Source organism: Neodiprion pinetum, chromosome 6 (assembly GCF_021155775.2).
Source record: "Neodiprion pinetum isolate iyNeoPine1 chromosome 6, iyNeoPine1.2, whole genome shotgun sequence".
In the NCBI taxonomy this organism is placed as follows: domain Eukaryota; kingdom Metazoa; phylum Arthropoda; class Insecta; order Hymenoptera; family Diprionidae; genus Neodiprion; species Neodiprion pinetum.
In genome coordinates, this window is record NC_060237.1 from 3,049,295 (window position 1) to 3,077,240 (window position 27,946).

Sequence of the window (27,946 nt, forward strand, 5' to 3'; positions counted from 1 at the left end):
TAGATCGTTGCTAGGATTCCGGAACTGCCCAAGTATTGTCACGCAGAGTTCACTGGTATTCAGGAAGATGATTCCACCTCTGTGCTAAAGGAATCTCATACTGTCTCTATTTTTAGTGCCGGTTCTTCGTCTCGGAGCGACGTGCAGGGAGGGGATAAGGAAATGTGAGGCCGCTGCTCTTATCCAATATTCTTCCATTACTAATACTAATAAGGTCTATCTTTGATTCACGCTTTGCATAGTATTTAAAATTGTTCGATGTTAGATCGCTTACATATTATATACGTATTTCTCATGATATTTTTAAAGTTTATGCGGCCATTTATTGCATATACTTGTCCTTGAACGTTTCATTGAATGCGACTTGATCGCGTTGCGATGAAATACGATAGAAATAAATTAGGTAGCTGATGCTTGTCCGCAATTTATATATCGGAGAAACGAGCGAAACAAATAAATTGTGCAACTGTTGCGCGTATCGTCGGTTGTCGCTACAGATCTGTAAAAGTTTGCGGAGTAGAATTGAGCTCGAGGCTCCTCTTCCTAGTTCTTATCTTTATTCCCGCGAGTGGGAAGAAGACGACGCTTTGGTCGTGGGGTCAATTGACCCGGTGCGACTGACGCCGCGTTAATCAAGGCTCGAGGGCGCGAGTGCTTCTGCATTACGTATACGTTTCAATACATCTGTACATGCTATCTTTCTACGCGTACGACACGTTGTATGTTTCAAGCCGCTGCGCGTCTGCGGCATAGTTACGTGCCTGCGTAACGATACGTGCATGCCCATAGGCTACGCCGATTTCAAAACGCCGAAAGTACAGCCGCGCACGCACGATGTCAAAATCTTCGTCGTTGTCACTTCGGGTTTTTTCGATCTTCAATGTGTCAGTCTATAGAGAAACTGTCAATTTTTCACTCTATGCAAATACGATTCATACAGGTGAACGACAAAAACAAAAAATTTCTTGATATTATATTTTAACGAATGAATTTTGATTCTATATATCGAATAATAACTAATAAGATGCTCAGCGTCCCACCTCAAAAACGTCCATGTCATAACCTATATATATATATTAGGGTGGTCCTTATTCAGGATGTCGACGAATTTTTGCCAGACCATCCTCCCAATCAACTTCAAATAATTCGAAATCAATCGCCTAATTTTTTCAGATTTTTACATCGACTTTAAGATAGTCCGCATTGTGATCGAAGTTTCTTATCGAAATTAACACGGGTAAAACTTTTTTTCTCAGTATATATTTTATCGCAAGAGTAATAACGTTCCAAATAATCTGTGACCGCGAGGTTTTGGTGAGAATTAGTTCTACTACCTGGGAAAAAATACACATCATCGTACCAGGCAATCTAGACGAATTGCACAACCTCGAAACCTGACTTTTTTTTTATTTAGAGGAAGTGCAATTCGTCTAGATTGCCTCGTACGATGATGTGTATTTTTTTTTACATACAGCATCACTTGTGCCGACTAAAACCTCGCAGTTACAGATTTTTTGGAACGTTATTACTTTCGCGATAAAATATACAGTGCGAAAAAAAGTTTTTCTCACGTCACTTCCGTAAGAAACTTCGATCGCAACGCGGGCTATCTCAGACTTGCTGTAAGAATCTGAAAAAATTTGGCGACGCTTTTTAAATGATTTGAAATTGATTTCAATGATGGGGCGGTAAAAATTCGTCAACACCCTAAACAAGGACCACCCTAATATATGTACATTGCCGGGATGTTTAAAATAAACTGCTTAATTTCGTTGTTTCATTCCAGATACAGGATATGTTGACTTTGCCGAACAGCTTGTAATCGTCTCGAATTTCTTTCGGAACATATTTAATCGCACCTCGTATCCGGCACCTTCGAACCCAGCGACTCGATGCATCCTAAGCTACTATCCACGTTCCATCCTGTGTTGCCACGATTTGAGACTCCACAGTCTCTCGGACACGACATATCTCCAGCCAATTACCTGCACAGGGAGTCGAGAAATGAGTGAGTACGAGAATACACGATATGACATACACTATCATACTATTATACCGTCGGTGTTCTTAGATGCAAACGCTTTTATCAGTAAGTAGCCGACCCGTCCCGGCTTAGCATGGAAAGACAAATCTAAGTTAAATGTACACTTGATCACGTAAGTATTTCTGAGCTTGAAGCTTGCACAAAAGATGGCTTTGTAATCCCGAAACGAAAAAGCTATCTGTCGCGTCACGCTAATGTTATATTTCACGTATGTGAAACCATTTGGTTAGCGTACGTCGACCAAGCAGTCAAACGTAGTGCTTTTTCATTCGAATTTATGTACAAATATTGAGAATTCGAAGTAAAAACTTATTTTTATAAAAATAAATTATAGCCCATGTTATTCAGGGATAGTGTTTAGCTTTCTATTGGTGAGAGAATTTTCTTAATCGGTTCAGTAGTTCCAGAGATTACCTCCTCTACGTACAAACAAACAAACTTTACCTCTTACAATAATAGTTTAGATAGATATAGAGGATGGATTCTTGAAATTTGTAATATAAAATTGTTTTTTTTTTTTTTTTTTTTTTCCTTGAAGAACAGTTGACGCGATCGCCAACTGCTAATTGCAAGATCATAAAGGGGGAAAAGGTACCTTTGCCAAAGGCAATGTCGAACCACGGATGTACTGCGAGCAACCAAACAAACCTGAACTATATATTTACATCGATATTTTTGTGTTCTATCGATAACAAGAGAGCCGCTATCCACCATCGAAATCCAGATTGCTCTTATTTTTTTTTTTCTTTTTTTGTAATTACGGTGAACAAGACACGGGTTGGCTTTCCTGGATCATATTATATTTACCGCAAACCTCATCTCCTCACTTCGTCTCTTGTGGTATATGTACATGTGTACGTATATGTATATATTTCGCGGAAGAAGTTCTTTTTGCTTATACCGAGAGTATCGGGCTGGCAGATCGTGATGCAGTGACGCAAGCGAGTAAAGTTTAACCGAACGTCATGTTTATCTACAGAACCGCGTTACACCGAATACACTTGACTCATTCAGGTAATCCCAGTTGGTTAAAACAAGCCAAACAGATTTATGTTTTTCAAAACCAATTATCGTAGACTATATGAGGCTGTATGACACGGAATTCCGGTTTAAACATCAAGGCCGAGCGTGCCAAGTGCGAAACTCAAAAATGCGTTTTTTGTTGTTCCAGCGTTACACGCTGCGTCTTTTTACATTCTTCTCACCCATCCGATAGACAATTTCCTCGCAAATATATCATATGTTCGTTGTGGTCTCAGCTTGAAGGATCGATTGACCGATAATTAACGCGTGAAACAAACTTTTGCATATTGAAACCGCTATTGAACTGATTGTAAATGCATCCTGGGGATGCGATGTCGCGACATCGTACCTTATACGTATGAAAGTATATTCATGTTACATGTTTTTTCTACAGGTCGGAACACAGCGGGGTAGACTTTCCGGTGTAGGCAAGCGTGTTTCTTCTCACCCCTTTGGTTTCACAGTCTACTACATTAAGGTTTTTCTAATCCGATATATGCTCCATCCGACAGGCCTAGCTAACTATGGTTTCAATCGGAGCGATCCCACGCGTCAACAAGCGCTTGGAATCAAAGAAAAATGTCAGGCCTGATCCAATTCGTCCTTGATAAGTCTGTCGAGATCCTGGAAAAGTATAAAAACGAGACTTAGGTACGTCGTCGGGCATCAGCGGGAGGAGACGTGACGTGTCGTTGGTGGTGGTGTACGAACGCGACGCCTGTTAGGATGTCTAGAGGTGAAGCGGTCTTCAACCTCGACTTCTTCTTATTCTTGTGTATCGACGTGTCTCGCTAGTTTGCGCAGGTCCGTTCTCGCCGAAGACAAACATTAGGAAATTATTATTAATCCCCTGCCTACGGGTGCATTTTTCAGGCTACTCTTTTCCACGCCTCACGGGATCGATGTTAAGTCGAAAGAGAGAATGATGGCTGAAAGAGAAGGAGAGAGGGACAGACAGGCGACAAGACTCTCCGTCGAAAGTGTTTGCTTCGCGCCGGCTTATCGGGTACAATGGCCCTTGAACAAAACGTGTTTGGCACAGACTCCCGGCACTCGCCTCCGATTAGCATAACAATCACACACCTATATCGACGCGTCGCCGCAGATGCTTGTACGCCTGTACATGTATCTATTTAACAGGATTTTAACCAAAAGCTTTCATAAACCCAACCAACCGACCGCCGTTCCACGTCCGCATCTATGCCAATTCTATTCCATTCGATTCGGTTCTTAAATCCCCGGACAAACTTAAGATCGGTTTATTTCTATTATATCTATAAACGAGGGCGAGCAAATGCGTATTATGTATGAATATTAATTACGTGGTCAGGAATACGGATCGTTAGTTAATCGCTGACGGTTTTATTTGTTAGAATAACGATGCTGCTTTCTACGGTGTGAAAGAATGCTGGTTTTGGTTGATCGAGGCAGGCGCGAGAGGTGATCGGTTTGAATATAAATTTCAACATTTTTGCTGTTTATCGTCGATTTATATGCCGGCGAGATTCGCGAAAATAACGTTATCGCGTTACTGTATCGTTAAATTCTTATATGACGAAACGACGCGAATCTCATTCGAATTTTTGCTGTTATCGTTGCAATTAGTGTTATACCGCATTTCGCGAGACGGTCGTGCGAAGTACGCGCTTATGGTTAGTTGAAGTATCCGCGTGACGAATTGACTGCAACGGAAAAAAGAAACAAAAAATAACAATTCTTTTTAACCTATATCCACTACCGCTTTGACTTCAATTTTTTCTTACCCATTTCACACAAAGCCGCAACTAAAATTCATCGTTTGCGGTCAATTTTTGGAATATATGCAGCTTTGTTTTATTTTGGTTAAGCCGGTTGTTTTCCTCTGATCGATGCACGTACGCACATGCATTGTTATTATTTCACTTACATGTTAAACCGGTTGAATTAATTTCAACACTACTATAGCCTATCCAACTGCACAGTTTGCACTTGATACAAGTTGAAAAATGCATCTTTAATTACGCAATTACGTTTTTATCATACAATTGTAAGAGTATAAAGAAAACCTATGACAAGGTCCAATCGTTATTCGTTGCTGAACTAGGAGTCTTCTCGATCGTATTAGGATCTTCATCTCGACTCTAAGGAGTGCCTCACGTACCATTTGACTCTCTCCCATTAAAATAACATCTATAAAAAAAGAAGTATAAAAAATTCATAAAAAATTGAAGGACATTTCCAGAATATTTTCAGGACACAAGAAAAATTCAAGGACAGTTTCCAGGACCACCGGACACCGTGGTATCATATCGATTCCAGTCTTTTTTAGGGAAACTTTTTATAACAATCACGGAGACTGGGTAAAAAACTGAACCGACGCCTCCGAAGTAGGCGCAATTCAGGATATATGTTTCTTCCACTTTCCTCGATGCTAACTGCAACCTGCGTGGTTCCCCAACGTATCTCCGATATAGTGCACACGCAACTAATAGATTGTGAGCACCGGTGTGTGACAACGCTTTGGTTCTCTCTATCTCTCTCTCTCTCTCTCCCCGTCTTTCATCCTCTTACGTCCAGACCGATAAGGTCCTCGGGGACGAACGTGCAGGTGAAGAAGTAGGCAGCGATCTACCGGTAACCCACTACCTTACACTTCTATCGCCTCGACGACCGGGCTTTGTTTACGGAATACGTCAGGAAGGGTATTACGAGCAACGTTATCTCGCTCTTGCCCCTCGCCTCCTCTATTTTTTATCGTTTCTCGCGTTGCGTTGGGATATTGTGTTCATTTATTAACTAATCGCAACTGTCATTGTAACCGGTAGGAACAAGTCACGATCGTCGTTTTATAGGATCGATTTATACGGTACCGCAATCGATGAACCAACGTCCCCTGGATCGTTATAACTTGCGGCGTTTGAACTCCGGACGCGTATCATTTTTATCACAACGTCGTGAGTTTTTGGTTTCACGACTATTTTGCGCATAATATTATATGTCTACGGAAAAGTCGACGTCTACCGAGACGAAATGCCTCGACCCGGGGGTCATCTGCACACGCGCGTTCTTCAACGGCTTCTCGGGCAAGTGGGACCGGGGATCTCCGTTGTTGCGGAAGACCCGACCGAACGAAGAGACCTTCCATCCTCTCCTCCCATCCCTCTGCTGTACATACTGTGTTATTGGCTAATCGCGGAACACGGAAGTGATGTCACGGTATGCGATAGTCGGGTGTAAGATGTATACCTACCCATACACAGCGTGCTTTACGTGCTTGTGGGCTTTCCGCGCGACCAGAGGAGGTTATTATTCTACCTCGCATGCCAACCAACGACTTCTTTTCTTGCAAAAGTTTTAGTCTGACCTAACCCGTGACTTTACATCCTTCGATAATTGTACTTTCTTCATGTTTTGTTATTTCCACCGAGTATACGCGCAAAGAGGAAGTAAATCGTCGACGACATTTCAGTCCGCATCGTCGCAAATTTCTGGTTTCTTCTCGTACGTAGATCGTGGAATAAACGACACGATGCCCACGCTACCGCGCACAGTTTATTCAAATACATTTGCATACTGTATTTCATTTGGATGGTTTGTAGAGGTGAAGCAGGAAAAACCCCGCCAATACTTGTGAACCATTAGCTTTTATCGAAAATTATATCCCGCGGTCACTCGAGCGTGATGTGAACGTAATCTGTGCCTGCGTGTTCCGTTTCTCGGATAATAACTACCAGGCAACGCGTACGCTCGGAAAGAGTGTTCATGTCCGTGTCAAGTCCGTTGGTTCAATTTGTGGTTCGCTTGTGCTACGGCGACGAGAAACGATATCGCTAATTGCTAATAAAATGACGTATTTCACAGAAATTGAAGCCTAGTTTATTCAAGTCGACCGACTTGCTTTTTTCTTTTCTTTGCTTTTCTTTTTGTAGCGACACGGAAGTATTCGAGCCACACGTACGGTGTACGCACGATTGTATGCTCGGTCGCACGTGATCAAACGCTTAGTTACAGGCATGTGAAGAATATAAGGATTTGAACGGGACACCTTGTATATACGGCTAGATGACCTGGCCTTTCCTTCTTTACTAGCACGAAATTATCTCGGATCCATCCAGCGCCCTGAACTTGTCTCCGTAGCCTGGAGTTAGTCCAGGGCAGAGGTACGGTTATGCGGAGGTACGCGATAACGGAAACTCCCCTCCCTTACTCTCCACCTCCGTGATCACCTTAGCTCGCTCCCCACCCTCTTCCCACCAACCAACATCTCCTTCGGCAAACCGATATACCTCAGGAGAGGACCATTTTTGGAGGTGCGAACTTTCGCGTTACGTACAACCTACCGTCAAGTTACTTCTGTCGGATATATTATACGGATAAAATTCGCAATGCATTATTAATCAAGATTTTTGCTGTCTGAAGCTGTCTGGAGTGTTTCCCAAATATCCTTCACGTGATCCGGGATACAGACACCTGGAAGTAGAGAGAGCCAGCCTTTAAACGCTGTGCGAACTCTTTCGGACAAATTTATCATGCACGATCACGCAAGTTGCACGTCTCACTTCCTACAGTTCAAATTTTTCGGGGACCTATTTCGACACGTAGGCGGTCTCTTGTCTGTAAGAAAATCGTTGAAACTTGAAACACGAAGCAAAGGTTTGAAAGGTAATATTGAAAGTGCAAGTGCAAATGAAACGATTCAGGAAAGTGATCGTTCAAGTTTTATCCAAAAATCAATCCTAGCTTTTTCCTCCCAAAAGAAGGAATATATAAAAAGTAGATGTAATTCGATTGAAATCGATATCGATCGAGAAAATTTTGAACTCCATTTCTGAGTAGCTACAAAAATTATTGGCGCGATACATGCGCCGTTCCAAGTTAATACTTGATATCCATCAATTCACCATCGACCAACTAGCATCACGTCGTGTTCCCTTTCCTTCTGTTGCACCACCTAAGCTGTACCTGTAGCTTCACCTCAATCTGTGAGATAATCTATTATACTACGTGTGTGTGTGTTTGTTACAAGTAGACATACGCGCGTGGGAGTTGGAGTCGGTATGTAATACGTAGAAAGATAAGCGATATATGTTTGTTCTCATGTGTATATGTCACACATGCGCCGTGATAAAACCCAGACGAGATTAAATCAATTATGACGTAACGACGACCTGCACCGGAACTCTATCAATCACGAGCAAACTCGTTTCCTCTGCCTAACACAGCCCAACCCCTCGTCTCAGGTGCGTGGAGGGGACAGTTTTGGGAATATACAGAGTGTCTCTAACCATGCTGCGCGGTAAGACGGTGTTCAGGGAAAAAGCTCCCTCTAACCTTCGTTTCCTCCGATTTACTAAGGGTGTCTAACGGCCTGAAGAAAACCTGAAAATTCTTAATTGTTATGGAATTCAATGTGACTGTTAAAAAGTCAGGAAATGTCATGAAATTTTACTAATCAACCCTGAAAGTTTTATTTTTAGGTTAATTGGTAACTCGGAATTCAGCAATATATGGAATATTGTTACTCGAAAATGTAGGATTTTCTTTCTTCCTAAATACCTATACGGAACATATCGATACATTTATTGCGCGTATTGCTGGTCGTAAAAAAGGTAATGAAAAAATTCTTATTTTGTTTCTGAAAAAATCTTAAACGTCATGATTTCCTGATCGGTGAAACAAGTGGACACCCTGTTTACAGCTTCAACTTCCTCTCGAAAGTCTTTTCTCACATGCTTACACAGGTATAGGATTATTTGACGCTAAGAAAGAAATTAATTTCGTGGTCGGACGACTTGTAGCGCGTCGTGTGGATGATCTAAGGATTACGAATACCGTATACGGTCTATATATATATATATATATACATGACATATTATGTCGAGGTGTTGTTTTATACCTTGGTATACCTAACTCAGGGCCGAAAAGAACCATACCTAGTCATGATCCATCATTGCCTGTTAACTCTTTCCTTCTTTTCCGGTTCGCGTTCTACATCCGACCTTGTACCTCTGCATCGTTCCGATACACGGAAGGTAAATCGTCTCGACGGTCAGATTTTGAGCGAATAATATGCCCGTTGCGTGAGACGATTTCATCGGCAGAGAAACTACCTATACTTTATCGTTTTCTCGGCAGAGTGTAAATTTGTATATCTATTTGTAAAGCGTGTACGCAGTGCATGTTATACAGACGATCTCTAACAGCATATATGCATATATCATTTTGGAATTGAATTATCAAAGAGATCGGTTCGTTTTTTTTTTTTTTTTTCTTTTTTTTTCATCCTCATTCGACTCGCGATTCGTTTTTCCAGTGGATATTTTTATACGGCTCGTATCTCGAGACATACTTATTCTTCTTACTTTTCCGGATTTTCCCACAAACGAGAAACGTTGCACTTTGACTATTTTTTTCAATTGGTTATCAATCGGCGGCGTTGAGTCAATTTTCCGGTATACAGACGCTCCGCGATCACGTGTTCAAGGGTTAAGGCACGAAGTTGAACAAAGGATTCGCGAAAGAGTGTCGGTTAACCCCCCCCCACCCCCGGGGGATGGTAGCGTGCCAGGGTCGTTTCGAGGTTGGGACTCTCTTTAGAGCGCTCCATTTTCAAAGCATTAACGAGCTTTTTATCGCGTCGGTGCCGGGTGACATCCCGACTGTAGGATAGGATGCCGAGGTCCCGCGAAGTCGCCCCCGGAACCGGAAGTGCCTTGATACCACCGAGACCGGCGAAGTTCCGTCACCGTTTCTCGTACCCGTACTTGCGCAGCCGTTAAAGATACGATGCTCCGTATCTCTCTGTGGCCGCGATTTTCCTCACCTAATATACATTCGCGGATGTATAGATGTTGCATAGCCGGCTCGGAGAGGAGACGAGTCGAGTCGAGTGGACTATCTATGTATATATATATATATATATATATATATATATATATATATATATATAAGCCATTCCATGAGATCTCGATCAAGATTCCACGTCGATGTCGCAGATTAGCTTTGTAAATTTTTCTTATGAAAGGGACACGACGAGAAACGAAATCGCAATTATTAAATTTCAGAATTTTTCGACCCAGCGTATCCGAAGTATGATTTAAAAACTTGCTTTAAAGTTTAGTATCGAATACAAGATAAACATTTTGGTGTATAGTAGTCTAAACCTTTTTTTTTTTTTTTTTTAATATATGGGAAATTTGATTATCTACAAAATGAAACCAACAACAGCTTCCCAATTTTTACAGTTTTCGAGATACTTCGGTTAGTGTTTGAAAAATTGAAACCGTATCAGTAAGCTTTTAAAATTTCGTCTCCGAGTTCCGGTGTCACGAGGCTTCGTTTGAGGCTAAAAACTAAGTTTTTGAAGAGTACGCGAAAAGAAATAAAAAAAGTAAAAAAAAAAAACTGTTTTACATGTACGTACGGAGTATGTGCTATATTTTCATTTTCGGACTTACCAGAGTCTGTCGACACGAGCAGCGTTTCGATCGGCAGAGGCATAAAACTCATATTTATTGCTAGTCAAACACGGAAGTGTAAGCATGTCGGCGTATAGGCCAACGGTAGATTTCCTCCACTTGACTTCGCTTCGCCGGCGAGCTCGCGGCCGACAAACGCTTCAAGGTAGGTATACAGTCCCATGTCCCATTCAGTTGTTGCTTGTGTGATGTCGAACAACGGTCAACGGATTCCTCAATCTCGTACCGAGCCTCGCACCGTAACAAAATCTAAGGTGCCAAAGGTGTCGGTTGTACGGGAATGAAAATTAATTTCAACCGCGTAGAGAATCCTTTGATTCCGCCCGAGTTTGAGTCAAATATGTATATGTATATTATATTGTATCACTTTTGGGTGTTACGGAAATTAATCGGGTTCGTTGAGCGATAAAGAAGCGACCAAGACAGGCGGAAAGTAAAAGATGGGAAAAATGCGTTCATTAGAGATACGTGTTGATTAGTTTAAAGTCTGAAACGGGACTGTTCTTCTCACAATAATATTGGTCGCTGTGGCGACCTTATTCATTTTATAACATATGAGAGCTCTTACGTGCCTCTTATCTGTGACGACTATTGGGTCATTAGAAAGGGGGGGAAACGGGTGATTTCACTTTTCGTGACAATGTATAACGTACCTGTAACTACTTGTAACTATAATGGCACAGATTCATTTATTGGTCACTGAACGCTGACCGTTCAGCGATGAAGAGAGCCGCTTATACCGGTGCTAGAAACAATAACGGCGTCTGTTGCACTCTCGTTCATCAAAATGGGTAGCCATTGATCTGGTACTCAGGGATTAAGCACTAAAGTCGAAGGGTTCACAGGTGGTGGAAGATTTGACATGCAGGATGAAAACGAAAGCCGGAGGAAGGCTAATACATCGGTTTACCTGATACTATAACGTAATGCCTGTCAAAGTTGCCGAAAGTATGAACTTTGTAATATCCCGTATAATTGCCGCATGTTGCTGCAAATTTTTATAATTATATCATGGGGTAAAATAAACAATGAGTTACGGTTACCTCCTGGTATAACAATTGTGATACGCAGATTAGTAATTGTAGAGAAGAAGATGTTGGTTCGCTCCTGATCAATATGTGATGTAATCTCTATATAATTATAGAAGCCTGCGAAATATAACTTCAAATTTCCCTAACTTCAAATTTTAGATATTTAGGTATGTTGAATTAAAATATAGTGCTATTTTTTCTTTTTTTTTTTTTTTTACATAAAACATGAGTATAAAACTGAATGTTTAGTTACAAAATGAACACAGAATTAGTTTCACAAAAGACTTGCGAGACTAGACAAATCAAAAAGACTTATATCCTTTTTCTATTTTCTTCAAAACTTCTGTTCAGTCTTTTTCCCTTGTACTTACATGGCTCTAAATATCAACACTACCATTAATACACATAATCACCAAAGAGATTGGAAGTTGACTTTAGTAGTACTAAGAACACAGAAAAAACGGAAAAAAAAATCTCAAAAAATTAACGCGATGTAATTTATTTTAAACATTTTTTTCACAGTCTCTAACTTAATACCTACCGAAATTACGACTCGGTATTCTCAGGGGGAAAACCATCGCAGGCTATTCTTACCCATAATTACGCAATTGTTACTCACGCCTCCGTGCATCAGAATCGTATCAGAATTGTATTGAATTATTTTACCACAAAAGTTTGACAAGTTTCGTATTCTTTTAAAAATTCATATAATCGCTGATAAGCATTGGTACAAATTTCCTTCCCGCGTAACAAAACCTGCGGATAAATTGGACCAACGCGCCGTCGCCAACATGCTATTGATCTGCGGGAGCTTAGCGACGGGGGGTGTGGGGGTGGTTGGGGCGGCGGGGAGGGGGGTTGATGACGAACGCGGAAGCTCCGAACGGAAGCACGCGGGACTCTGCTCAATTTCCGGCATCGCGAGCAAACGAGGCCTCGGAGGAGGCCGGGCCGAACCTTCTATCCTATCCACCACCCTGCCTACGAAGATAGGCGAGCAAGTATGCTATACGGAAAATACGGAGCTGGCAACTTGATGTTCTCAAGCAATCCGACTTACTCTCCAACGACTCGCGCATTCCCGCCGTTACGATTTAAACACTCGGCCGTAAGGTTGAAATTTTCATTTTTTTTTCTTCACCAGGAATTAATGCATCAATGGTCTACGAAACTACTCGTTTCTAGATATAATTTTTGATTCGCTATCTGATCTGTTAGATAGTGCCGGGAATAACAAAGAATCTGACGTGTGGTATTTAATATTTTAGGGAGCGATCGCACGGTTGAGGTATCAAGAAACTGGTTTTTATTGTGCTCGTGACTTTTCTTTCTTTGATTTCTTTTTTTGTCGAATTCATCGATCTATTATGGAAAGAGAAACTTTTTCGTTAATTTTAGTGTACGAGATTTTTTACTCGACAACACTTGATGTTCCAACCACTTGTTTTATTGTTTTATTTATTTTATTTTTTTTTTTTTAATACAAAACAACGTACCTATGAATCGAAAAAAACTTATTCTCGCCATGCTTGTAATATTCAATAAATTATTTCCTCGCATGTACGCATGTATGAAAAACTCCTTTGCTGTGTACGACAGGTTACCATTCATTTTCCTATCGTAGCCTTTGCGTTCAGCTAAAACCGACGGTGCATGAAAATATTGCTTCAAACCGTTTTCAGATTATTGAGAAATCGCACGCAGTGTTCGTAGATCCAGATGTACAATGTAAACTATTTAACGAACTAAACAACGGTACCAATGCTCCGATATTCGATGCTGCTGCAAGAACTCTGCGCTACATCTGATCGAAGATGAAAAAAAAATAAAAATAAATATTCGTATGTCTCCTCGAGAATAAACACTTCCGGGCAGATTTTTATATTACCGCAGTATCTATCTATCTACCTACCTAATATTTCGCAATCAGCTTCGCTGCGTAGGTACGCCGGCGTGCGGTGTTATTGAGATGAAGGAAGATATCGTTGGAATAGCATGCGTGTGTAAGGTGAGTTAAAGGTAGCCGGGCTACCTATACGTACGTTGCAATACTTACGTTGTAGATTATAGGTGTGTACACAGGACGCGTATATACTTGGACGACGCGGCCGCGCCCGCGTTTCCTACAAGCCAGGCATTATTAAGCCGAGGCAAAGCCGGAAGTCAGCCGGCGGAGCGTTCGCTTCGCTTCGCAACCCGGAAATTACTCGGCAAGGTTAAGACGTTATTCCTCCGGGGATCGCGGTACCTTCCCACCTTGCGTGTGTACAAGTCGTATAGAAATGTGTGCGGAATCGTCGAGGAGAAATATATCCAATGTGTTAAAAAAATGTTACATCGTATCCAAGTTTGAGGATGTTGAGACTTTGAGCTTTTGGTCATTAACGAATCCGACTTTAGAACCTACGCCGGATTTGGGATAATCGGTAGAAGACCGTTTCCGCAAAGCTCATTTCATACAGAAAAATTATTATTTCGATAAGTTCAGAATTATTCGAAAAGTAGGTACGAAATTTCACTATGTGGTTCGTTTGTTCCGTTTAGACTGTTTAGGACTCAGGCCGAGGACGCTAGTCAGCCATACGGTTAGAATAGAGGTTGCAGCGTTGAATCCTTACGCGGAATTGTCCTGAAAATTTGAAAGTTACCGGAAGTCGAAACATTGCCTTACCTACTTTTACTTGTCACGAACTTGACTCGCTGCTCCAATTACTCGATGCACCGAGTATAATATTATCTTCATCTCTTTCTCCAAAGGGTAGGATAAAAGTACAGGGAATCGGACCCGTACGCCGGCATTTAACAAAGAGTCTCAGACCCAGCTGGGACTTTGCCGAAAGCCTTCCGATTGGTCGGGTGATTCTGTGCTGCACGTGGTTCGTTGCGGCGCACTATGCCCGATTCACGAGATAGGACTCTGGTTAATTGCGAGAAGAGAAAATAACCTAAAACGAGCTTACACATTGTACGTTGCATAATATCTACAGTGGCGGCGTGTTGTAGAGCTCGTGGCGACTAGCAAGTGCCGGTAAATTAGCAATTAACCGCAATTAGAAGTTAACCTACTTCCTAAACTGAAGCGAGCCTTACAACCAAACCGAAGCCAAGCGCTAGCCTCTGCTCATAAATTTTCCTGTATCAACGCTAGATGCGATTTTACGTTGGCTGCTTCACTCGCGAATGGAAAACAGTCGATCACTCATTCGATGAAAAATCGCAGTCATCCTTAGACAGTTGATCACGATTTAATGGCCGGTATATGTCGACTGGAACGATCTACGATGAGTTAACGTATCCACGTCGTGATCAGCGGCTGTTATATCGGTGGATTGATAGCTGGGCATCTTACGGCATTGCGGAAGCTGGGAGTACGAGATACGCGGAAGTCAAACTGACGCCCAGAGCGGGTCAAGGTGAGTACGTTGTTGCCTGCTCGATCCGTGGATCTCGGAGCGTTCGTTGCGTAATCTTACACACAGCTATCGCATTGGAACAGGTCTGGATTCCCTCGATAGCTCTGCACGTCTAACATCATCCACCGGAAGGAATTTCATTATTACGGAATTATATAAAAGTATTTATCCGCTAACGATCCAACGTGAACATGGCCGTATACGGTGAACGATTTCACCTCGCGAACGGTCGTCGCAAATCGTATGAGCTTTGAATCCGCGTTATTTTGACGAAGCCCATAAAGGCAAGAATGCAGACGGTATGTATATTCATACGGGATGAGTCAAAAGTCTTTCACGATCGCATATAAGGCCGAGGAATAATTAGTATTATCGATTGCGACAGAATCAGGACTCCGTTTTATCGGTAACAGGCACCGCGCAACCGGATGTTTGTCGATCCGATGCTTTTGATAAGGAAGTAGAATATTCGAGGAAATCGTACTTGCTTATATTTATACGTATAAGCTCGGACTTTGCTCGGTCTCTGTCACGTCCGACAGCGTTCGCATGAAAGCAGCCGGCGATACGAGTACAACGCCGATGACGGGTTAATCGTGAGCTCGATTTTCAGTGTAGCTGCCGCATGGTCTGATCGTAATTTTATTTATTGGATGCCCGTGAGGCTAGTACATCAGCGGAAAAACTTATCTCGATTTACGGTGGCGTCCGGATAAGATTTAATTTATAAACCGCAGTCGCAATAACGGTTCTACCGTAACGCGAACTTCACTCCTCCGCTTGATAGAGCGGAGCGAAACGTAGCCAATTTTACGACGGAACATTAACGCATGCAAATCGGCATAACTCGAATACTTACAACACTGAGCGTAACGTCGTGTGTGTTATTTTTGTCAAAATTTAGATAACGACGCATTTTTATAAAATCAACCACGCTTAATACGATGGTGCAATCAGATTTCGATTAAAACGGTTTCAAGTTGGTCAATTAATTAATTATTGATTTCATACGGTAATAAATTTTTAATGAAACTCTTTTAAAACGTCGTATTTAAAATTTAAAATTTGCCAAGTGTAGATACGGTACGATTTATTATAAATTTACTGTTCTTTTGCGGAGTAAGAATGTCGTATGCAGCAATTTTGACGTACATACGACGTTTTTAAACAGTATTAGACGAGTTGAAATTTTGTCGAGATTTGTCGTATCTTTGATTAATTTCATACAAGTGTACACTAAAAAGTGAAGAGCTAGATTCACTGAAGGTTCTTTAAAAACATTCTGACTAAAAGAAAAAATTAAAATTTCGAATTTTCTAAATCAAAAATCATGAAAAAAACTTTGACACTCAATTTCTCGGTTTTAGCTAAAAGGCACATACGACACGTTACATGCTCAGAACGGCATAACAGCGGAACAAAGGGAGAATGTATCGGTGTATGCATTTACGCATGTAGGTGTAATCGTATACATTTACGTCTATCGGTCGTAAACGTGAGCGGAAATCTATGAAAGGTCTAGACTAAGGACACGTAATTTATATACCTAATGTAACAGGTGTACGTATGTACGTGGCCGAGTCGAGCGTACAGAGAATAAATACATCCGTGAGCGAATCAAACTTCATCTCGTCTCATAAAATTTGTAGCGCTGTGTCCGCCGCACCAGAATAGGTTCAGCGCGGCACCGCAAATTGTCTGAATTAACACTTGACTAGGGTCGATTTCGGCGGCGATAGAATTTCCCTCTCCTCTCATCCCGACATACCCGTCATTCCCTACCGAGGGCAGAGTCTTTCGAGGGCTGAGTCTCCCTCTGGATTTAGACACCGATACCCGGTGGCTGAGGTGCCGTTGGATTTCTCAAAAATTTCAATCAAGACGCTGCCCCGGCACGTTGACTAAAGAGACCGAGGACAAAACTTTCGCGACTACCGTAGATTGGTATAAACTGAGTCAAACTGATCTCAATTAGACATTCAGCCGTCGCAAGGCGGCGGTGGCGGTGACGGTGGCGGCGCACGTTATTCCAGTTTTAGCACGCTGCTCAAGAAGCCTTTGAAACAACTCTGCGTATTTAAATTCACTTCCACGTATATCTATTTACGTTTGGTTCGTACGTAACGTTAAGTTTCTTAGCAGATCTCACAATCAAATTCATCCCTATCTATGTCACAATTAGTTAACTGATCTCGCTTTCGCAGGTGTCGGGGGTGGGTTGTGTTTTCAGCATTTTTAGCTTGGTTGACTTGTTGTGGAATGATTCTCAGTGGTAGGATGGTAGCGAAAGCGTAAGAGCGCGTAGAACCAATAATAGGCATCTCAATCCTAGGCTTGTACAATGGAACTGATACATTGGAATGCAATGTTTTACCGTGGGTGGTTTCACCGAAGCGATTGATGGGTTAGTGTCATTCGAAATGATTTCGTAACTTCTGGAAATCACACTGAAATCGGTAATATTGAAATAAAACTCTGAATCATTAATCATGATGGTAATCATCAGAGATCATTTAGGGTTACAGAAATCTCTTTGTGATCTTGCGAAATCATGAGAAATCACGTAATCATGGTGTGAATTTTTGCTCCGGTGAAACACCTCGTGAGTTTTGCACCCGAGTGTCATTCCGAATAGGTTGTAAAGGATGCAAGTCGTGATTTATTTTGATTAGAAGGCAAGTTCAGGTACTTTGTTGTATACCGTACCGATTTAAAAAATATATTAAGCTCCGCATGAGATTAATGCAAGCAACAGTAGATAAGAAATGCAAAAAAGAGAGGATATTATTCTCAGGTATGTATAGGTATACAACGACGTGTTTGCGTTGCACGTCAACCCGACGCAAGTTTATTTTTTCGACAGGGTTTCGTGTGTCAGGCGGAAGGCTGGTAAGGTCGCGGTTGGAACGCTACTCGTGGGGGTGGCTCCAGCGTCCTCACGGCTGACGAAATAATAATCATCTCCGAAGCCTCGATCGCAGCCAAAGACCCACGAGCATTGGCTGTCGACCGCGTGCCAACACGCTACCTACCAAAGTATCGATGTTTCACTTTGCACGATGAAGATGCCACGGGGTAGGGGGCTTTTGTCTCACGGGCCTATGTCGCACGTGTAACTCGATCACCTGTGGCCCTCCGAAGGCCTCGTCTTGCAAGGTATGCATCACGTCCAGGACGTACTGTTGCGGGATTTGCCCGCGCCTCATAAAATACCCAACCACGGACCAAGTGTTACGTATCCGATCTCGCTTGTCCGCAACTTCCGGCTGCGATGATAGAACCGAAATACATACCCGTATGATTTACGTCTACAGGCCATACCGTGTATAGGATATGGCATTCTCGAGCCATTCTTCGTTGTATAACACGCAATGCCAAAGGAATTCATGAAGACTTGGAAGTGATTTTACATCATGGACTCGCAATCTTATAATCAGTTCCACGAAAGTATGAATGTTGATAATGGAGCAGGGTATAGAGCAACCAATTTGTGATAACTAGATGTTGGAAAGATAATATTTCCGAGTATGTAGGTATGTACACACATGAGTAGCACAAACTTTAAGTTCGTGACTGTTGTTATTTTCCATTAACGATCTGTAGTATCCGTATTTTTCGTGATGTATGAAATGTTTAACTGGCTGATAGGTAGGTAATTTGAACCAAGCATTGCAGCAAAGCTTTTGGGTAGCTGGGCGGCAGCGAAGATGGGCCAGCTGCGAGAGATTCGTTTTCATCAGCCTGACAAGTGACAGAGGTGAACCTTCGAGCCACGTCATCTAAAGACTACCGGAACTCACACTGAGCACCGTATTCTGCTCTACTGATGTAGGGTAGAAAAAAAAACCCTGTTCTTAACGAACTTGGCGACTTGGTGACCGACCGACCAACGATGAACGTGGAGTTAAACAAACGTCACTGTTCATAATACCGTTACTCGGCAATTCTCGGGCGAAAAACCCCAGAGGTTCATTGGGTCACCCACGCGATTGAGTGGCTGAAGCTTTTTAACATGGATCTCGCTTCTCTTTCTTCACCGAGGTTAAATTTTAGTATGTTATCCTTTCGCCAATACATAATGCCTTTCATCCTCTGATTGATCCCGCGATAAGACGGGCGTAAAATTAATGGTAAATAAGTCGTAAATGAAAGTGAACCGATTCGTTAATGACAGAGACATGTGTTGGGCTCATCCACCGCCATCCTCGCTCCGTTGCGACAGATCATCTCTTGACGATGCCGGGCGTCGCGCCCTTGTTAACTGTTTGATGTAACTGTTCATCTTGCCATCTCGTATCGAAGACCGTCTTTTCTTGGTAATAGCGTTACCCGCGGTGTCACCGTTGCTGTCTGAAATATCCCACGGGATCTAGTGCAACGAAGCCGATGCAGGGGTCTCGTTCACCCGGCTTTGCCTGAGCGAACCAATTGTAAATTTGAAAATTATACGAGACAACCAAGACAATAATCCTCTCCCTTCTTTCTACGTGCTTATATACAGAACCATAATTTCAGCAATGATTCGAATTTCAATTACGAACAATTATTCTCTGATGAGGATAAAGAAGGAAATTATAAGACACAATAACTATAATAATTTTCCACCGTGTATTTTCATTGGTATAAATAAGCATTAAGCTGTTCGTGGATGTATGCATCGATAGCGTGAAATCCGCGTCTTGACAAGGTGGTGGAAAAGCAAAAGTCACAACTTCGTCGGTAGCTATTCTGCAGCTCCTTCTTGACTTTGCCCCCTTACATCACACAGTTTGTCTAGAGTAACTGAATCACAAGCCAACCAACGAGCGCGGCACCGAAGCAACAAGTGTCAAATATAACATACAATAAACCCAACGTGTAACCTCTCAGTGGGTCGAATTCGAAGGTTTGAGGAATAATGTGGTATTCCCATTCAGCCTCGATAACTATCAATCTGTTTTATACGTCTTTTTTCAAGTCTTAATTGGTCAAGTTCTCAGAGATTCGTGCAGCAGCATTGTTGGGTTAGAATTTTTAAGCATTAACGGTCCTTTAAATAAAAATTCGTGGCGTACTTTTCTTTGCTACACACAATATACTTGAGCTTTGAGTACCAAGTGCAAGGCTAAAAAAAATTTGAGCGATCATCAAACCATCGAACCTCAATTATACCCCAAGACTTTGTGAAAGTACTTATACCGTATATAATGACATACAATTTATTCGGCCGTGTTGACAACAGATTCGTTAATCTTGCCGGTAGATCAAAATTCGTTGAAACAATTAAGCCGATTGCGCTTTGAAATAGGAAATAATTTCGGAAGAAAAAGAGGAATGCGTTATTCAAACCACGTGTCTCGAGTTTAATCCGAAATCAAGCGTGATGTATTCGATGCTGTTATTTATACCAAAGATGAAAAAAAATGCCTCCGATCGTCAAGTAATTATTTTTATTGTTGTTGTTTTTATTATTGTTCTTATTATTATTTACTCGATCGTCGAACGAAGATGGAAAAACTTGGCAAAGACAGAAGCGCCGGCAAGATCGACGGTAAAACTACGATCGAGGTTAGAGACAAAACGAGCGAACGAATTGGAGCATTGAGGCAAGTTCTTGCCTCCCGGGTGCGTTCCCGGTTCGCCGGATGAGTACAAAAGGCAATCGGTGAGCTGGACAAAGTAAGTATAGGTATATAACATTTGAAACGTTGTTCGTTGTTATAGAGTAGGAGCTGCCAGTTGTTAACGGAGTAAAAACTGTTATTACAGCAAAAGTCTTACTACCGTAGAAAAGACTATACTTGGCACATGGACAGGACTTAAACGGTCAATTTAAAATAGCCGTAGAAACGAACATTTCAAATTGAGGACAGAAAATGAAAACGATTGCAGGTACTTGGGAAAGGGACCCGTCAAGTTATTTCTATACCTATATATGCTTCAACATATTTTTTGCGAATACAAACTATTGCAGGCTTACTCGTAGTTTTATTACACCTATACATACTTGTACCTGCAACTGTTCATATTCATAAGCACTCCCGGCTCGGGACGTGATTTCCACAAGTGGTCGGTGGTTGTCGTTTGGAATGGGGGCCTGGCGTCGAAATATTTATTCAATGAAAATCCGCCTATATGGACGAAATCTACGTCTTTTGTTCATTGCGGTAACGCAGCGTAGAGCCTTCGAGCCATTATTGAAATTTGTGGTACGGAAAGAGTTGGGTGTAAATTCAATGGTAGCCGGAAAACTTTTAAAAGATCCTAAACAGTAATCCATTATGTACGCAGAGCTGCAAAGTAAAGTCACAGCCAGATACTTCCCGAATGACTCCGTATTAGACCATTTACGTATTCTATCATCCAGCACACCCCATAAGTATGTTATGCATGGCAATTTTTTTTTCTTTTTTTCTCTTTTTTACTTCGGGGCCCCTTCAGCGGTGATGGACGACACTAATGGACCTACGACGCCGTGCCGCTACGGTTGTTGCTGCGTTCGGTCCCGTTGCCTCGAGCTTGTGTCAAAAACAACACTGATGTAACACGACGCGGTGGGTAACGGCAGTATTCGGTATTTCAAAAATTTTCCACTTCTGCTCAGGGATATTAGAAATAATTATCAAACTACCAGAAAACGACGGCGACACGCTTTGAAACCCATTCCTAATCGAATAACTGAACACGAGAATACACGAGTAAAAAAAAAAAAAAAAAATGGGGCGCATCAAGCGATCAATTAATTTCGTACTTGGCTTATCGACTCGGACATAAACGTGATCCGATCTATGAAACACTCGGAAAGTTTCACTTAAATACGTATAGTGACGGGATGGATGGAGGTCATGTTCTCGGATAGGTGAGTTTGCCCACAATTCTTGAAGCACGAATCTGTTCGTCGAGGTTACGTAAATTCTTTGATAATGCCTACAGTGTGGGAAGAACTCTCCCATCGCATACGTGTGCCTGACTCGGTCCGTTGCATCTACGTGTAACGTATGCACTCCTTGTTCCCATATCTCAGGGCATCTAGCAGATATAGAGGGATACTTTACGGGTGTAACGAAGACTACGAGGAGCCCATATGAGGATTCTAAACCGTATGAAAAAAGTCCAGTCTAACAACAGGTTGAAACCATCCATCGCACACTATTTACAAGTAGTTTCGTATTTGCAGAAGTTAAGTATGTAATGAGAATATTACGGTGCGACTCCCTCGAGTATTGAATAGCAATTATTGTACGAATTATCGATGTGGTCCCATTTGTCGGATAACACAATCGTATAACGAAATTGTCGATGAAATTTGCTATCTCATGTGTGTCCATCGCACCTGAGTAAGTATTTGCTGGGAAGAGAGAGGAGAGTGAGGCTCCTATGTGCTCACGTCTCCTACAGTGAAAGAGTGAAATCATTGGGAGTTGGCAATACGAGAGATTTGTTAAATATATACCTATATACCTACGTATATACATATACGATGTAGCTGTGGCGTTGATCAGCCAGGTTAACCGAAGAAGAAGAAGAACAAGTTCCCACGCCTGTGCAGTGCGACCTTATAACCACTTACGTTAGTTGGAGAGAATCTTGTTATGTAAAGACCCGGTGTGCTCCGCGTAGTCGCCCCCGCGCCTGCGCATGTCTCGGTAGCGATATAACGTGAGGATAACCTATTTATTGAACTATTATATATATATATATATATATATATATATATATATATATATATATATATATATATATATATATATATATATATATATATATATATATATATATATATATATATATATATATTATATTATATTATATTATATTATTATTATATTATACTATATTCTGTGTATCGAATACTGTCTCCAGGAAAATGGATTTGACTCGATTGGATTTTGTGTGATAACCGTTATCACTATATAAGAGCGTCAAACTTTTCCTCGAACTTACCTGGATGGGTGTCGGTAATAGTCGAGTTGGAAGTTTTTGTCAGACAGAGCAAGTCAGACCTCATGCCAAATTACTTTCTTCGTGTTATCCGAACGAACAAAACCTGCAACTGGCTACGGGATATTCTGTGGTGTCTTTTTTCAGGGAAGGGATGTTAATCCGTTTCCTTCCGTAACGGTCAGTTGTATCCACCAAAGAGCTGAAAGAGTGGACGAAAAATTGCGGGGAAATTGTAGGATATTCTTTGGTTCGATTGCCCTTATTGCAGATCGTAAATAATGTACTTTCAGCCGTTGTTCGTTCGGGCGTTATATCCCGAAAAGGGATGCCACGCCTCCAACGCCTGCAGGGTATTCCGAAAATGACCTTCGTCTATACCTGAACTATATCGGCCGACAAAAGTTGGCCAAAATCGGAACATCAACCACTCCAGCCTTTGCGGGAGGGACGCTTAATTTTCACCCTTGCCTTTCATGCTGCATTGTATGTTTTTCCTCATAACTTTTCTTGCTTGTTGTCGTATTTTTACCTTATATTTGCGAGAGAAGCTAACGTACCGGAATACCGTGGTTCTTGATGTACCAGGGTCGGAGGATCGTAGAACAAGCAGAGAAATGACGAGGTTACAACGTGGATTGTTGAATAAAATGATGGGGTTTGGGCTTATCGAAATTTTACAGATACATCACCGCCGAAGGCTCTTGTCCATTAGCTGTAAAACGGATATTAGATCATTGAGACTTTAATAAGTAACCACTTATAACTCAGATCGTTGAACGTGCTGACTTGTGAAACTGTAATAATTCGATTATACTTTATAGATCATATCACGGTTGATTTTATGTTGGCAGCGATCGCTGTTGTTGATTCCTACCCGAGCCACTTCAGATAAACTTGGGAAATACCCAGAGCTACAAGGCCATATTTCGGGTACAAAACAGATATATCACCCAGTAGCTCCAATCAGCTGGTACTTACGGACATGTGCTTACGTGTAGCATACTTGACTGGGTTTATGCCGCGTAACCGAGCTTGTGTGGCCAGTGTATAAAGGTCTACTATTGTGACTCGCGTGCTCGTATTAGCAACGATAAGTATGCTTATGTGTATGTAAACCGGCAGGAATAAATAATTGTCATTTCAGAACTCGATATTTCGTATGTGACGTATGGCTGCGTCGTCGCGTTCTATCGCAAAATGAGTCGACTACTTCTGTATGTAACGGATCATTGGCTTACGAGTTATAAACGTGGTGTTATCTGATATCGAGTACCCAGCGGTATGACGTCGCAGATAAGCAGCGACTATTTACTTCCGAATAAGGAGAGAGGAACGAGCTGAAAAAATTGCTTTTGTTGCTTCGGTTTCACTTAGCGGTGGGAGGGACGTCTGCGAGGTTATCACTCGGCCATCTATACATTCATCACATACTATCTACTACCGCCGTACACCGCGTCTTCCTTCTATGACTACGACCGCCGTAACTCGGTTTGTGCCAAATGGTTGATTTAATCGCGATTGGCAATTACTTTGACAACTGGTCAAAGCCTTCGAAAAATCTCCTTCTTACATCTCTCCTCATCGCGTCTTGTGCCGAATTATTTCTAATCGATCGAATCACACGGATCAATCAGTTCCGCGTAAATATATCCCTTGATTCCGAATATCAAGTAGGTTCGTTGGTATGCGCAAGCTTTTCACGTATTCTGTAGAGCATCAAGCCTTAAAAGGTAGATTCTTTAATTCAAGAAAAGTTTTACATATCCTCCCGAGTCATCCATTGACCGAACTTCCACCGTACTGTCAAAAAAATTGATCGAAAAGCTTGAAACTCCTCGGCTTTGGCTGACTTGGGTTACTGTTCGATTCTTCAAAAATTATATGAATATTTATATATGCAATTAACGAGATTCCGGCATTCACTTGTTACGAGAATGAGTCCAATGCTCTTATTCACAATACGGTCATTTCAAAATTGATATAGACACCCGTTTGGTGGACTTTGTACTTCATTTTCCCCCCATAGCATCGTCATCATTTGATGACGCACATTGAGAGGCGAGTGAAAACGGTCAACGATATGGGCGACCACTCTGAGTAATGAGATTTTTCAAAAAACATTACGCGTGGGTGTTTCGCTTTAGGAACGAGCTTAACAATACCCTGCAGACATATCGTTGTGAGCAATGAAACAAATGCTGCATCCGACGGTTGCGTCGAGCTTCGCGGGTCTCGTATGCATAAGCGTGGCATCCCCGTCAGCCTCGGCGTCGGCGTCAGTCACCGCTGATTACACGACCCATTACGCAAATACAACGGGACACCACGAACCCGAAGAACACACTCGCGAAACAAAAATGGCGCACGAACAAAGTGCACGCAAAACAATAGCCGTTAGAAAATGTATGCTCATATAGGCCGGTGGTATAATGTACATTTATAAAGAGATACCGAGTTGGACCGAGTCATAGAGCCACCGCAGACCTTTCCTCGTACACCGAGGCTACACACGTACCATTCGACATGGCTGGTACGTTGACGTATTATTATCAGCTACTATATGTATATATTTAAACTACCGAAACGGCGTAGCATCCATTGGAGCTCAACCTTATGCATATATGCATAACTTCTTAGCTGCAGTCTGGTTGATTTCATACTTTAAGAATTATGTTTGGGACGTTCGGAGGTTTGACTGAGAGGCAATAAATTTTAATTATCAATCACGGGGAAACAGACGTCGGGTTAGGAGGGATCTCAAACGCATGGAATGCACTCTTGGAGTTAAAATAACCGATGAGACTCTCATCCGAATGGAACGGTTAATCGCGAGCAGTCAAGATAACCTTGAAGAAGTTCTCGCAAACTTCTCTATCAGTCGTCCAAGCGGCGAGGGTCATTCATTCGGTCAACTTTGTTGATAAATAATTTGGAATTTTTAATTTTTTACACGACGTGAATCTGCAACGACGACTATCGCAAGGCGGTGATGTGAGAGTTTAGTACAATATAACCCCGCGAGAGTACTCGCAATCAGACAACTCTACCGAGTCTAGGACTATTGTGATCGAAATTTCGTTGAAATTGTTCCGAGCAAGCGTTGAGCCGCTTAAAGAATGCCTGTGACTGTTGACAACTAATTTTACTCGGGTAAAAATATTTGTTTGACGTTAATACTGCGCTTCGTAACGGTACTCGTGGTAACGATAAGTATTCAAGCTTGAAAAACTTGAGCCTAACGATGTTGGTATTATAAAAATTTCTAGTTGCACTCTAATAAACGACGTATATTATTAAAATATATCAAGCATCATGCAAGCAGCGAACACTGCTGCAGTGTGTATATTCTAGCGAGACGTGGGTTTCGAGATATTGAAATTTGTGTGAGAGTAAAAGTTTGCGTACACCTTGAATGCATTTTCTGACAAATGATTTACGTAACATCAAATCAAACAGTGCGGGATTGTATATCAAATCAACGTTTTAAGCCTTAGTCCTGCTGCTGTAATAAATTATGTTTCTCTAAAATTTAGATATTTTAATCATAGATATGGATTTTGCGGCGAACTGAGCTACCAATATCAGTAGATTACGGATCTGTATATACATGTACTTCTATTTGTATCCAAATAGAAATTTCAACTCGAAGAACCGATGTGGTGGAGTGAAGATGACGACGCCGTAGATATACTACCCATGCCTTTCCATCCGAGCGGGAAAGATGAACGAGACAGTAGAGAGCGGGGGATATATGGCGAAGGTTCGTTCTGCTTTGGCTCCTCGACATCAAAGCGATGATCAAAGAGGGGGCAAACAAACGATGCCTACTGGAGTATAAAATCAGAGAACTGGTTGTCGTTTGGTAATCAATATCAAACGACGTGTGCTTCCCCTTTTCTATCCCTCTCACTATCGGATACCGTCACCCCGTCGTCCAGGGTTATTCCTGGGTTGAATTTGTTTGTCGGAAGAGGGCCTGCAAGTAGACAAAGCGATGGGGAAGCCGAGAAAAAGAAGAGGACAGGGAAAGGGGGGCTTCTCTCGTTCCAGCGAGTGACGTAGTGCAAGGATAAAACGTGCAGTAGCAGGAGGTTCGAACTGGGAAACACTCGCGGGGGTTCCGCTAATGCCCTGGTTAGTAGCCCTGCATCCCTTTGTGCAACCAACACCCTTCCGTTCCGCAGTGCGCCGTCGAATGCAATTCATGTCCAGCTCCCCCCCCCCCCCCCCCCCCCCACCTTCCTTCCCTTCCTCTCACTCGGATTTCGTTCAAACTAGACCACGTGCCGGCAAATGGGATCCCGTAGGCCCCAAGGATTAGGCACGAGGCGCTGGTCGCGATTTTGTCCGGGTTTTACGATACATCCAACATCTCTACACGCATCATCACCAAGTCTAGCTTTTCTCTAATCAACAACGATCTGTACTACGGCCGAATCTGCAGGTTCTCCATCAACTTCTACCGTGAAGTTTTTCGAACGAAATGAAAGCGGTAAAGGTTGGAATTCGACGAGGTGCTTTTTTTTTACACGGTTTCGCCTGAAACTTGCAACAACGAATACTATCATGCACCGCCACCTTCACTGACTCTTCGCATGGCGCAGTTCCTTTGCGATCAGAGAGTGGTTTCACTCGAGACAATTGGAGTCGGCGAGGTCATCAAGCCTAATCAGGATCGTTAGCGGTTAGTCCAGCCGGACCCTTGGATTCCGAATCGCTTAGTAGAACTCTTTGCCCTACGTACTCGTCCCCGGGCAGAGTCGACAACGCGCATCAAACCCGGGTCAACGACACTACGCGCTGTACATACATACATGACTACAGGAGCACCCGGCATAACATCGTACATGCCGTACGTTATAATATACGTAGAAACGTGGACGTCACTCATTGTCAGTGCCATGTAGTTTCAGAATGTGGGACGGTGAGAGGGGTAGCAAAAAGGGAACAAGGGGGTGGATGCACCGCGACTCGTACGACGCTCGTCGTCGTGCCTAACGAAAATTCTACTTTAGGCGCAAAGTCGATTCAACCAGTTGACCCTTTGGTATTACC

The 27,946-nt window shown here is 42.2% G+C and overlaps 1 protein-coding gene across 1 annotated transcript in view; it reads left to right on the forward strand.

Moving 5' to 3' along the window:
* The window catches only part of aop (anterior open), a 95,945-nt gene that overhangs the window by 28,065 nt on the left and 39,934 nt on the right, over positions 1 to 27,946 (forward strand). Inside the window, exon 2 of the mRNA XM_046633635.2 lies at positions 1,787 to 2,008. The gene's annotated coding sequence lies outside the window, so the exon portion shown is untranslated. The remainder of the gene's footprint in view (positions 1 to 1,786; positions 2,009 to 27,946) is intronic.